This window comes from Trachypithecus francoisi, unplaced genomic scaffold (assembly GCF_009764315.1).
Source record: "Trachypithecus francoisi isolate TF-2019V2 unplaced genomic scaffold, Tfra_2.0 Lachesis_group6, whole genome shotgun sequence".
Taxonomy (NCBI): Eukaryota; Metazoa; Chordata; class Mammalia; order Primates; family Cercopithecidae; genus Trachypithecus; species Trachypithecus francoisi.
In genome coordinates this window covers 126,457,776-126,472,591 of record NW_022681471.1, presented here as the reverse complement: position 1 = coordinate 126,472,591, position 14,816 = coordinate 126,457,776, and the positions used below count along the sequence as shown (strand labels likewise).

Here is a 14,816-nt window from a genome sequence, read left to right as displayed (position 1 = left end):
ACACCACACACATATATACATATATCCCATCCCAGATCTCTCAATGGTGTTGATAGCTCTTAAATACACACACACACACACACACACACACACCACACACATATATACATATATCCCATCCCAGATCTCTCAATGGTGCTCCATTGTATATGTTGATAGCTCTCAAATACACACACACACACACACATATATACATATATCCCATCCCAGATCTCTCAATGGTGCTCTCAATAAACACAACTGCACCAAGGGGGCATGCTCACGTCAAACTCAATATTTCCAAAATGCAATCAAAAGACAGGTGGGTGTTAAAAGACATCACCATCTACACTGGATCTTGTGCTGTTCCTGCTCCTCTCTCAGCCCTCATCAGAGTACCTAGTAATCTCTCTAATCCATCTATTCATCCCCAGCCGCACCGTTCCTGGTACCAACTTGTTTGGAATACAGGACTGGGCTTCCACCTAGTGTCTCTACACATGGATTCTTGGGTATCTAGAATCTACACTATCCAAAACATTAATATGATTGTGTGGTCTATCCAAAACATTAACCTGATGTGCAATTCCCCAGCTCAAAATATTTCAGGACCTACCATCACGTGCAGGTTCCCTTAGCAACTTTCCTTTCGCTTTTCCCAGAACATCCTCTTACTACCTACCCACAGGCACCCTGTTCTAGCCTTTTGAAGCTACTTGCAATAGTGTCTTATTTGTCTAAGGCACCATGCTCTTGGTACATTTATGTGAGTTACCTCCAGTGCCTTGACAACCTGTGTTTTCCTTCTCCGACCTAGCTAGTCCCTCACAGTTCATCAGGATCCCACGTAGCCTCACCTCCCCCGTGGTCTTCTCTGACACTCCTAGGCTGGATTAGCCTTCCGCTGCCTCTGCATCTTTCAGCACTTTGCACATTCCTCCTCCATCTGTTTTTATTACCTGTTCATTCTCTGACTCATTCACCAGACTGTGGAAACCTTGGGGCCAGGATTGGGTCTTTATTCTTTGTATGCTCAATGGTTAAGGCAGTGCTTTCCCACAGCAGGCACTCAGTAAATATTATTTAAGAAGTGAATGAGAGTTGTGCCCAGACACATCAAAACCTAGTAAAAGTGTTATTTTCTATTTCTTTCTCTCCCAGGTGTTGCCTTTCATATAATTATAGATTGATATATCATTCTGAGTTACGGCCCCACTAAAACACATGGACTGCATCTTTTTGATCTTCCATCATATGTCAGCCCTTGAATTTATTTCATCATTTCTTTCTCTTTCTGTTGAACTCTCTTCAAATGGTGTCTTTCAGCTACTAAAAGGTCTAAAATATTTATCATGATATTTCTGTGCTCCTTTTAATCTCACTGATTTCTTTCCACAAGAAATGGTAGCCTTGAAGCCCATCATGAAATCATACCAGAATATAACATTTCAGAGCTATTTTTCACTGACATAATTGAAAGTAATAGAAACTGAGATTAAGCATATTTCTCAAAATTTAAGATTAGGGACAGCTTTATTTACTCATTTATCTTGACAACAATTTTTCTTAATAATTAGATATCATTTACATAGAACAAAATTTCATTACAGATGGCACATTCACAAGCAGTCCTAATGTTATACATATATATCTAATATACAAATAAAAGCAATTTGTTTTAACCCGGCACAACAAATAGCCAGTGGTTTCATCAGAAATCAGATGCCAATGACTGCCTTATGAAAGTAAGACTAATTTCAATCCCCATGTTTTTAAACATAGGCATAAACATATGGCTGTCTTAATACTAAATTTCTTAGAACAGCAACACATATTCTGATTTTTTTTTGTCACAATAAATGCTAAAACTTGGATAACTTCTTTTTACCATTACTCATTATTTCTAAAGATTTAACAATCATCACATTTTTCCATGGGTAGGAGAAATTACAAGTCTATAATAGCCTCAGGTGGTTTTGTATTTGGATGAGAAAAACACAGCAAGGAGAAAGTAATAGCATGAACAATGAGAGTTTGTTTTTCTCACATACCAAGAAGTCAGGAGGCAGGTAGCCAAGAGCTGGTGAAAATGATGCTTCTGGGGTCCTGTGCTCTCTCTGCATCTGTCCCTCAACCCATAGCACCTTGTTCCATGTCCATCACAGCTGTGACCTTAGGGTCTTGAAGGCTGATTCGTGTCCAGGCTTCCATGCATAAAGAAGGATGAGCAAAACATGAAAGAGCATCTGTGGAGTTTCTCTTTATCAAGAGAGAAAAAGGTTTCCCGGATCCCTCCTGGCAGACTCTCACTCACGTGACCTGGGCAGGACCATCATATCATGGCTCTAGTTGGAGGAGACCAAAGGGATGCAAGCTGTGGATAGAGGTGGGGTCCACAAATTAAACGTTTCTTCCACAATGTGAATGTCTAATTATCAAAACTGTCAATGTAAAAAGAATAAATTTGCTTTCTTTTTTCCTTCTAAACTTTAGAAGAATGTGTCATTCTAGACATTGAGAGAGAGAAAAGAATATAGGTCCTATCTCCTACCCCTTCACACCTATAGCTTACTATATCTTTCAAGAACCTACAAGAAAGAACCACCTTAGGCACCTGCAAAGACTTATCATCCATGCATTGGAGCCATTGCTGATCATGGTGTTGTCACAGATGGGTCCACACTGGATAAGACCATTTTCCAACATGTGCTGTAGTCTTACACAAAGTTTGCAACTACAAAGATTCCAAAAGCAGCTGGAGTAGAACCCAGGACCCTCAGAAATTAAATTGTTTTTTTGAGTCCAACAGGGACTAATTCCTATGAACTGGGCATTTCCTTCAGGGCCATGTTGGAGTCTGTAGATTGGAAGGCAAACGCACTTATATCCTAACTGCAGGACCTCGGGCAAATTCCTGACCCTCTCTGAGCCTAGTATGCTCAACTGTATGATGAGATTAGCCAGGCCCATTTTATACCACTGTTTGGAAGACTTAAGAGATGGTATGTATACATAATCACCCAGGAATAGCCTGGCCTGTTGTAGCTTCAAGTTTTCTCCTTTTTGCTTTCTCCTTTGTATCAGATCAGAAGTAAGATCTGTGTGGGAGTGGCCAACCTACCAAAAGACTAATATAAATGAGTTTTCAGTTAGAAGGGTCTTCTAGATTCTTGCACATGGATACAGGGAGCACAAATTTGCACAGTTCCTATGAAAGCTAATTTCATTTCTATTTCTCTCAAACTTACTTTTTTTTGCAGGGGGAACAAAGGTTCACTCTTGCTGCCCAGGCTGGAGTGCAATGGCACAATCTTGGCTCACTGCCATCTTTGCCTCCTGGGTTCAGGCAATTCTCCTGCCTCAGCCTCCCATGTAGCTGGGATTACAGGGTCCAACCACCACGCCTGGCTAATTTTTTTGTGTGTATATTTTTAGTAGAGACAGGGTTTCACCATGTTGGCCAGGCTGGTCTGGAACTCCTGAACTCAGGTGATCCACTTGCCTCAACCTCCCAAAATACTGGGATTACAAGCATGAGCCACTGCGCCCAGCCTCGAAATTACTTTTAATGAATGAAAGAGAGGAAACAAGATTCATATCCATATATACTATTTGCATAGAGAAATTCAGTAAATATATATAAGATGAAGAGAAAAGTGATTACCAGAGATTGGGAATATGCCAGGGAGTGTGTGGAATCCATACTTTTCACTATATGTATTTTGTGTTATTTTTATTTTGAAATACATGAGAGTATTATCTATTTAAAGTAGAAAATGCTGCCAGGCATGGTGGCTCATGGCTGTAATTCCAGCACTTTGTGAGGCTGAGGTGGGCAGATCACTTGAGCCCAGGAGTTTGAGACCAGCCTGGGCAACACAGTGAGAACCCATTTCTACAAAAACATACAAAAATTAGCCAAGTGTGGTGGCACATGCCTGTAGTCCCAGCTGCTCAGAAGATTGAAGTGGGAGGAACACTTGAGTTCAGGAGGTTGAGGCTGTAGTGAGCTATAATTGCACCACTCCACTCCAGCCTGGGTGACAGAGTGAGACCCTGAAAAAGAAAGGAAGGAAGGAAGGAAGGAAGGTAGGAAGGAGGAAGGAAGGAAGGAAGGAAGGAAGGAAGGAAGGAAATACATACTTCTCAAAAGTGGGCCTTTTGTGCTCATTTGAGGGCAAGAATTCTGGCTTATGCTCAGCAGATGCCTAACTAAAGACAAGGATGAAGGATTGTATGTAAAAGAAAGCTGCTCCATCTGTGTCGCTAAAGCTCACTTTTCAGAGGACCAAAAAGGTAATCTAAATATGAAAAAATGTAATCTAAAAAATTATTTTATGATATTGCTTTAAATAATTACTTCATTTTGGTTCACCCATGATACTCAGTACCATTATTTTTTTCAATCCCAGACTGTTCGGGAGAGGGGTTTTGTCCAAGTTTGTGCTCCTTTGTTCAAGTTTGTGCTCCTTGGTTCAGGGCAAATTTATGACTGTGAAAGTCAAAGTGAAATGCACCCAATGAAAAACAAATCTCAAGAGGAAAGTAGATCGCACAGTTCTACCTTTCTACCTGAGGATCAAAACTTCCCTACTAAAACCTAGGAACACTTACTGGTTTGATTTATGCTGTTGTACTTGGTGGTTGTGGTGGTGGTGGTTTATCTTCTTCAGTGAACCACTGCCTTACTTTGAAAAGCAAACATAAACCCAGTGAAGAAAAAAAAAAAATGGATCATGGAAAAAGCATTAGTACTGTCATTAACTCCCAAGAGAAAATGTCTTACTGGACCAGGTTTGTGAATAATTTCCTTGCCAACCATGACCTTGTTCTTCAGGCTCTCCCTTACCAGAAAGAGAGTAAACCATCATCCTGAAAATCAGTTTCTACTCCTTGACACCATCAGTAGAACCAAATGTCAACATCTCTATATTGGTTTCCTATCCCAGCATAACAAATTACCTCAAATATCATGGCTAAAAAAGCCACATTTATTATCTCACAGTTTACGTAGGTCAAAAGTCTAGCTCTGTTTTAGCTGCAGTTTTAGCTCAATGTTTCACAAAGTTGCAATCCAGGTATTAACTGGGCTGTGTTTCTTTCTGAAGCTTGGGATTCTCCTCCAGGCTCATTTCATTTCCTGGTAGCTGTAGGCTCCCATTGTTTTGCTAGTTGTTGACCAGGGGTTGTTCTCCATTCCTTGGTGCTTGGCCCACTCTATAGCCCTCCTCACACTTGCAATCTTTTTGACTTTGGAAAGGTTGAGTTCCTCTTAACAGCTCACCTGATTGCATCAGACCCTACCAGATAGTCTCCCTGCTGTGGTTTGAGTATTTCTCCCCTTCAAAACTCACGTTGGAATTTAACCCGCAATGAGGCCATTCTGAGAGGAGGAGGCCTTAAGAGGTGATGGGTCATGAAGGTTCTGCCCTCCTGAATGGATTAATCCATTTATTAACCAATGGGTTAATGGATTAATGAGTTATCATGGGAGTGAGACCAGTAGCTTTATAAGAAGAGGAAAAGACACCTGATCTAGCACATTCAGCCCCCTCACCATGTGATGCCCTGTGCCAATTCAGGTCTCTGCAGAGTCCTCACCAGCAAGAAGGCCCGCACCAGTTGTGACCCTTCAGCTTGAGCTTCTTAGCCTCTATAACTGTAAAAAACAAATTCCCTTTATTTGTGAATTACCCAGTTTCATGTATTCTGCTATAAGCGACAGAAAAAAGACCAAGACACTCTCTTTTGATTAAATCAAAGTCGATTGACAAGTGACCAAATCACAGGAGTGATATCGCATCATACCCGAAGGCTCTGCCCATGCTCAAGGGTTGGAGATTATATAGGGCGTATATACCAGGGAATGGGAATCTCTGGGACCACCTCAGGATTCCGCCCAACTAATTTCCATTTTCTTCTACAACCACAATATCCAAGTGGAAAACAGAGAAGTCTGGCTTCAAGCCCTTTAGTTTTCTTGGCAGAAACTCAGTCACAAGCGATGCATTGCAGATCACTTTTGGCAGTGCCATCTGGGTGCATCTGAATCAGCAGAAAGGGGAAGTTGTTAGGGCTGTAGAGGCTTTGGTAGACTCTTGGCATTCCATGAAATGCTGAATGCTACAGGGGATTGTCAGTTGTTTTGCTGATACAGAGACAAGGAAGAAAGGAAGGAGAGAAAGGGAAGGAGGGAAGGATGGAGGGAAGAAGGACTAACAAATTTTTTAAATAACCATTTTTACCACAATGAGATACTAACTCACAGCAGCCAGAATGGCTACTATTAAAAAGTCAAAAGACAACAGATGTTGGCGAGGCTACAGAGAAAAGGGAATGCTTATACACTGTTGGTGGGAATGTAAATTAGTTCAGCCACTGGGGAAAGCAGTTTGGAGATTTCTCAAATAACTTAAAACCAAATTACCATTTGACCAGCAATCCAATTACTGGGTATATATCCAAAAGAAAACTAATCGTTCTACCAAAAAGACACATGTATTTACATGTTCATGGCAGCACTATTCACTACAGCAAAGACAAGGAATCTTCCCCAGTGCCCATCAGTGGTGGATTAGATAAAGAAAATGTGGTGCATATGCATCATGGAATACTACACACCCATAAAAAGAACAAAATTATGTCCTTTGCAGCAACACGGATGCAGCTGGAGGCCATTACCCTAAGTGAATTAACATAAGAACAGAAAACCAAATAACGCATATGCTCTCTTATAAGTGGGAGCTAAACATTGGATGCTCATGCATATAAAGATGGCAAATCTCAGTACCATGCAAAATACCCAGGTAACAGACCTGCATGTCTACCCACTGGATCTAAGATAAAAGTTGAAAAAATAATGATAAATAAATATTTTTTAAAATTTCCTCTATGCATTTATTAAGTACATGTTTAAGGAAGGCCTATTGAGCCTCGAACTGGCTGAACTGGCTTAGGATCTAAGGATGCAGTGTTGGACAAATGACACATGCAACCTGCCCTAATGGTGATAACATTATATTGAGAAAAACAGCCCACTGCAATAAAAGTAAGCCAAAACACAAAAGTCACAAATTGTAATTTGCACTATTAAAGAAATTCCGTTCAGAAACTGTGTGCTATAGAAGAAAATATGTTAATTCTTTTATTTAACACACTAATGGTACATTGGTCAGGTGGCCGCATTTGCCAGTGTCATTTTGGCTTTCTGGGGTGTCATCTGTGTTGTGCAGACCACACCTTTGGAAACTGCTGTATTTTCTCTCAGTAATCTGTAATCAGATTAAGATTACAAACTCCTAGCTCAATGTGTGCAGCTCCAGACTCTCAGCAAAGATCTCAAAGCAGGACATCTGCAGCTGACATGTCTCCTCAATCTGCAAGGGTCCGGGTATCCTCCCTGCCAGACATCTGTGGCCATTCGGTAGATGCAGCCCCGTGGGGAGGGCTTACTTGGATTTTTATGCTCCCCCTAACAGGGAATTTCTTCTCTCTGAGATTTGCTTCTGCACAATTGGCTTCTGCTCATCATAATCTCCACACAAGTTTCGACGACTCGTTGACTCCAGGTCTTTTTGTTTTTTGTTTTTCCCTGTTAAATCGTGTATTCCTTTCCGGGTACGGAAACTGCATTCTTACTTAAAAGCAAGAACCCAAATTCCCTTCTCCTCTAGCCAGGGAACTAGTTGCATCTATAGCTCACATATTTCCATCCATCTCCAAGACAAGCTCAGCATACTGGAGGCATGTGCAGCAGATGTCTTCCTGGTTAACATTTTCCCAGTAGAAGGCCTGTTAACATTGAGTACCCAAACTTCAGAGAATGTTCACATTTATCCAATGCAACATTTGTGATGTATTTTAGGCTCCTTGTTGGCATTTTCCTGCAGATCTTTGATTTTCCAAGAACAGACTGCTGACGTTCGCAGGGTAGAAGGTGGCTGTGTCTGTGCCAGGTCTCAGTACCACTTCTCTCAATGCCGATGCCTCCTCTACCTACTTGTGATTTCCCATGAAAAACGCCCTTTTTTAATTCACCTGAATAAACTGCCTCTTCAACACTCCTGGATTCTAATACACTGTGTGGGTGTGGCAGGGGATGACACCACTTCCCTTCAGAACAAGCCTCTGTTTCTTCGGTAAGCGTGGGAGGCCACTAAAAAATTAATTGCAGCAAGTTGAAAAAGTCTCGGGCAACATCACAAATGCTAATACAGCAAGGTAAGAGGGGCATGATTGCCTTTAAAAAAGGCCTTTTCATTGATAATATTATCTCAAATGCTCTTAATGAAAAGAAAGGGTGCCACCCCTGGTTGCAGAGATCTCCTTAATGAGCTCCAGTTTTAAAGGAACATGAAGAAGGAGGAGTCTGCAAATGGAGATGAGCAGGGCCACGGTGAGCTGGGACTTGTGAAGTGTGCCAAGTTATCTGCAGCATCCACAGAGACTTTGTCAAGGATAAGCAAGAGATGAAGTGGAAGCAGTCGGAACAGATACCTTGGGTGGCATAGGTAACACAATACTATCCCATCAGAGCAAGAAATGTTTGCTACTAAGGAGGATGTTTTAAGCTGGTGTGTGAGTTATTTTTTGCTGTGCAACAAATAACAAACTTAGGACCTTGAAACAACACACACTCGTTAGCCCACAGTTGCCTTGGATCAGTTCAGATACAGCTTAACCGGGTCCAGCCCTCGGGGCTTTGCAAGGCTATAATCAAGATGTCAGGCTGTGGTGTCTGGAGCTGGGGTCCTTGTCCAAGATCATATGGTTTTGGGCAGGAATTAAGTCAGTCCTTGCAGTTGTAGCACCGAGGCCTTTGTGCTCTCACTGGCTGTCAGGCAGGGGTCACTGCCAGCTCCAGAAGCTACCCTCAGGCCCTAGCCTGTGAACCTCTCACAAAATGATAGTTTGTTTCTGCAGTGCCTTTCAGTTGTTCCAGGAAAGTGTCTCTCTCTCTCCAGCCTGCTACCATGGAGTCTTATATGACATAATGTAACCACGAGTGGGTGACAACTCATCTTTGCCATCTAAGGTAACGCAATCAAGAGAATGACATTCATCATATTCACAGGTCTCACCCACACTCAATGGGAGATGATTAGACAGGGCATGCATGACGCATATACCAAGCACCGGAGGAGCTTAGGGTTCAGCCTCTCATAGCTAGACAGGAAGATACAACAAGGTTAAGAGGGGCCAAAACCAAGAACAATCACAAGATGTAATCTACAATTAGTTTAAACTTAGTTCAGCATTCTAGATGCAGGTAAGAATTCTAGGTCCATTCAAGTTTACTGAAAGGCTGTCCCCAAAAACTGCAGGGAACCACTCCTAGTCATCCTGAAATATAGGCACGTCCCCTCAAGTCTGGAGTTGCCACCAACTTGAAAATAAGGCAAAGAAGTAGACTCCAAACCAAAGACTCACGGTTTAGTGATGAATTGTGAAATACATTAGACAAATTTTTCTCAGGCTCCTAGAGAATGTTATATTGATTACCAGGAGCTAGTGCTGATTCACTAAATCAGTTCCCTTCAGTCTAACCCAGTTCTTTCTTGATGCAGCCTTCAGTAGATAGCTGAGAAAATACTGAGAACATGATCCCCATTGACTGTAAGATAACTCACAGAGACGCTCTTTGTGGGGAAAGTGAAGACGTATTATCTGAAGTAAAGTGCCCGCTGTTTTTTTTAACTGCTTTACCTAGAAGTGGGTCAGCTATAAAGTGGGATGGACATTAATCTGAAGAACGGCATTTTGCAGTGAGGGGAAGGACTGTGCACTCAGCACTGGCCCACTCAATACTAAAATGGATGTTTTGGAATGCTTGTGGATTGCCTATTTTGGGAACAATGGCCCATAAAATAAATCACGACCTGGACATTCAATATCATCCCTACAAGCTTAGCCAGTTGGCAGCAGAAAAATCAGTTGGGCTTTCATATCATATGCTGCCTCGCATACAGTCGACCTTTAACTCAATACTATTTAACAGAGATCGAAGTAAACTACTCTATGTAGGCTCAGAACTCCACCAAGGAAATACACTATGAGGAATCCCTGGCTTAACAGCTTTCATGTGACAAACATCAATAGTTCTAGTGGCCTTGAGGCACAGTATTAACAAGAGCCAACAGGGAGAACCCACAGTCTACAGAGAGTTACAGCAGTGTATATTGCCTGTGCCTCACAATGCGAACAGATGGATAAATGGGTGTGTGTAGGGGGGGCGGTATGTCTCATCATCAGATATGTGTGGAAAATGTCCAGTCAAATGAAGTTAAGCAAGTTTCATTACTGTAATCCTTCCAGACGTCAGCGTGTATTTTGAATATCTAAGGGTAGACAATGATTTCACTGAGAATTTCATGGAACTAGATTCTGGAAGCACTCAGGGAAAAACTAAATTATCACAACACCAGGCTGTCCCCATTAGTATGCAATGTCTATATTTAAAAAGCTAAAAGTCAAAGGTCATCTGCCCTGGACACAAGACTTCTGGCTTGTAGAGGTCAGTTCTGAGGGCCTGGAAAATTCCAAGTTATTCTGGCCAACCAGAGCACACCCAGAGGGGAAGGCAGATGCAGCACAGGATACGCTCAAGAGGATCTCCCTCTGTCTGTCCATGTGCACTGCTATAAAGAAACACCTGAGACTGGGGAATTCATAAGGAAAAGAGGTTTATTTTGGCTCACAGTTCTGCAGGCTGTACAGGAAGTGTGGTGCTGGCATCTGTTTCTGGTGAGGGCCTCAAGAAGCTTCCAATCATGGCGGAAGGCATGGCAGAAGCAGACGTGTCACATGGTGAAAGTGGGAGCAAGGTAGGGGAGAAGGTGCCACACACTTTTAAACAATCAGATCTCACACGAACTCAGAGCAAGAACTCACACATTACTATGAGAGGGCATCAACTCATTCATGAGGGCTCCGCTCCCATGACCACCTCTAACCAGGCTCCACCACCTTTAGCATTGGGGATCACATTTCAACATAAGACTTGGAGGGGACACACATCCAAACCATATCATCCCCCTTCCTGTGTCTTGCCGTATCTCATTTTTAGTTGCCTTGTTCACAAGACAGCCTTATGAGCTGCAGAAGATGAAGCCATGGCATCCTTTCATCCCTTATGGTCTCTCTGCCCTCATATATGCATAACTATCAAGAGATAAGATGGTCTCAGCCTCTTAACAAGTTCTCAGTAGGAGGCCTGACCATTTGGGAAGCTTTTCCTTCCAAGTATTCATGGGCTATCAATTTAAAAGCAAGGACATTAAATCTACTCAAGATTCCTGACACATTCCTGGTTCCCTCCTATGGTAGGCTCCTTCTAAAGCGGCTTCTAAGAATCCCACCTCCCTGTAGGAGCCTCTCTGCCTATCTGTGGGCTGGACCTAATGATTCACTTTTAAGCAATGGAATATGGCAAAAGCAATGTGACTTCTAACATCAGTCGTAAATGTCTGTGACCAATCTATAAATACATAAAGCAGATTCATTGTTGCTGAGGGTTGGGATGAGGGTCCGAGGCCTACGGGTTGAGGGGTAATGACTGAAAATATATGAAGTATCTATCTACAGCTAGACCACCCTGAACATGACTGATCCCAGTTGATCTTGGAAACTAAGCAGGGTTGGGCCTAGTTAGAACTTGGATGGGAGACCACCTGGGAATGCTGGGTGCTGTAAGCTTTTTAAGATAAAATAAAATTTTAAAAATAAATAAATATAAAAATGAAAAGATAAGAAATCTCTTTTGAAGGTGACAAAAATGTTTTAAAATGTATTGTAGTGATGGTTGCATAAATCTGCAAATACACTAATAACCATTGAATTTTACAAAGTAAATGGGTGAATAGTATGGTACGTAAATTATATCTCTTTTTTGTAGCAAAACTTTGATAACATTTTATTAACTATAAGTATCTTTAAAAAGCATTTTAACGTCTCTTAAATCAGTTTGCATTTTACAATCAATAATGTCTTTTGATCACTGTTGGGATAGACTGAGAGCATTTTAAATTAAAATTTCTTCATGAGATTTTAGACCACATGGGTGGTGTCAACTCAGAATATAAATCTGCTTGCTGTTCAAAATCTTTTTCCCCTCGCTCTACTAGTGCTATGATTGAGACATGCAAGTTTCCTTGCTGTTTCTTTTCACATGGTAGTTTCGTTTATTTCTATCCTAGGCCTTTGGTTGTGAGCTGCCCTGTAGAGAAGCCCATATGGCAAGGAACCGAAGGCAGCCTTGGGACAACAACCAACAAGGAACTGAGGCCCTCGAGCCAATAAGCCTGCAAGCAAAGAAATCCTGCCAATAACACGTGCATGAGCTTGGAAGCAGATCCTTCCACAGTCAAGCCTAAAGATGACCATAGTCCTGGCCAACATCTTCAGATGCTGAGGACCCAGTTAAACGACCCCCAGATTCCTGACATAGAGAAACTTGAGATAAAGCCTCTAAAGTGGGGGCCATTTGTCACACAGCAACAGATAGCTCATATAATTCAAAAGAGTTCCTCGGTCCTCTCCTCAATTTTTTATTCTTTGCCAGACCTCTTTTTAGCTTCCAGAAAGGAGCCTTGAAAAAACTTCCTGGTGCAATGCCTCATGCAGGATTATGCAGACCATCCCTGCCCCCACTCCTTGACTCTCACCACTTTCCTCTCCTGGAATGTCCCCTTCTCTCTCCTTAACATGCATATGATGTTGAGACTTCCGTCAGGCCTTTGTGTCTTTTATGAAGTGCAAACCCACCTTCCAGCCATACACTCTCTTTCCCAGAGTGACTTTTCCTGTCTGGGAATTTCCAGGGCACAAGTTGACACATTGAGCAACAATATCTTATGGTATTTTTAATATGTAGGTCACCAATCAGGAAAATTTCTTTTAAATCGCTTTTCAGGAAAAAGAAGTTTATTTTCTCTCAATATTTATATTTCTGTATAAATTTTTAGAGATTTGCATTTCTTTTATCCATTGCTCTGATTCCATTTTTGCTTGCTCTTCTTCAGTATCCCATTTTATATAACTAAGGAATTCCCATTTTTGTCCTTTTCACAGTTATATTATATGGCATTGTATTTTTTCACATATTTAAACTTATTCTTATCTAATTCATATTAATTTAGATTTCCAGTTGTCTGCTACGTTGTAATATTGTATTTATGTTTAATTATTCCACATCTATGTGTGTATTTTTAGTACCCGAAATACCATCTAAGTTCAGCCACTATAGCTACTTCATCATCCATTTTTGGATTCTTAAGCGTGCCTTGCCCAGAACCTTTAAATGGATTTGCACTAGATTTACTACCTTTCTTGGGCTGAGAAAGTTATTACAGTTTTTAAAGCCCCAAACTTATTACCAGACATTTGGTAGCAAAGGAAAATTGGTTCAAGTTTTGGGAGGCTCTAACTCAAGATGAACTTCATTTCATTCAAGGTTCTTCTTTATCATCCTTGGATGAGATGAAATTTATGTGAAAGTGTTCTTACAGGTAAATAAAAGCTGACATAATAGAAAAATGAATTGTGACAGAATTCACTAAGAAGTTAATAACAAAGTAAATACATTCAAGAAATCCTTCCTAGGCTAACATAATTGAAGGTCGGCCAAGGTCATCATTAACTAATTGTGGACTGACTTCTCCATCCCCTGTTTAAAGGAAATAGTTTACATTCTTCTCCCACATACCCAATTCTCAAGTGATCTACAATCTGATTTGTGCTTTATAAGCTCAGATACATTTCAGCACAGCTTGTTTGATGTGGCTCTAATATCGAATACACTTTTAGAAAGCAGTTAATCAGACTTAAGAAAGCATATGTGAAGGATGATTATATTAATATATTTTTAATAGCTGTTTATTTCAAGGGCTCTTTGGTTTATAAAATCTACCCTTGTCTACAGTGCCATCCATTTAAATCCAGTTTGCATTCAGATTACTTAAATAAGTATTAATACATGCAAACACACAGACACACACACACACACACAAACACACATACACACATACTCAAAAAATCACTGCAGGGTTGAGACCACATCTCCTCACCCATCAACTCAAGGCTATCTTCTCAGCCATCCTAAGCAAGGGTGTCATGAGCGGTAGGGAAGAATTATTCAGCAAAGATAAAGCAAAATTTCTTCTGAGCTCAGAAAGACTGTTCCGTACCTACTATTCCCTGTGCAACTTTATGCTATGTTCTTTTCCTGTTGCCTTTTTAATGCATGTCATTTCACACCGAGAAAGTAAAGAAAACAGAGGATACTGGAGGCTGGGAATGCAAGGGCAAAGGGCGGGCTAGGGAGAGATTTGTTAAAGGCTACAAAATTACAGCCAGATAGGAGGAATAAGTTCTAGTGCTCTATAGCACTGTGGGAAGACAATCGTTAACATTAATATAATACATAGTTTCAAATAGCTGGAAGGAGGATATTGAATGTTTCCAACACAAAGAAATGATACCATGTTTGAGATGATGGAAATGCTGATTACCCTCATCTGATTACTATACATTATAGTGTTGAAACATCACTATGCATCCCATGAATATGGACAGTTGTTATTTGTCTATTAAAATATTTTTAAAAAGGAAAAAAGAATTGAAGATTCTCCATATATTCCAGCTGTCCTGGCAAAGGTAAAGAAGCCGACTTTGTCATTAGTAATGTGGGCATCTAGGAACCCCTCAGAGCCCCCACTGAAATCACACAGCCAGCTGTGTCACCTCTCCAGCCTCCCCACACTCCCCTCCCGCTGCATTCATCCTACCCTCAGCCCCTGCAAATCTCATATGCCATGCACGGCTGCTGCAAGTGTTCCCCA

General features: G+C 41.2%; 1 pseudogene; it reads left to right on the top strand.

The window, feature by feature from the left end:
- Positions 1-11,554: 11,554 nt before the first annotated feature.
- Positions 11,555-11,673, top strand: LOC117078680 (annotated as a pseudogene).
- The last annotated feature ends 3,143 nt before the right edge of the window (positions 11,674-14,816 follow it).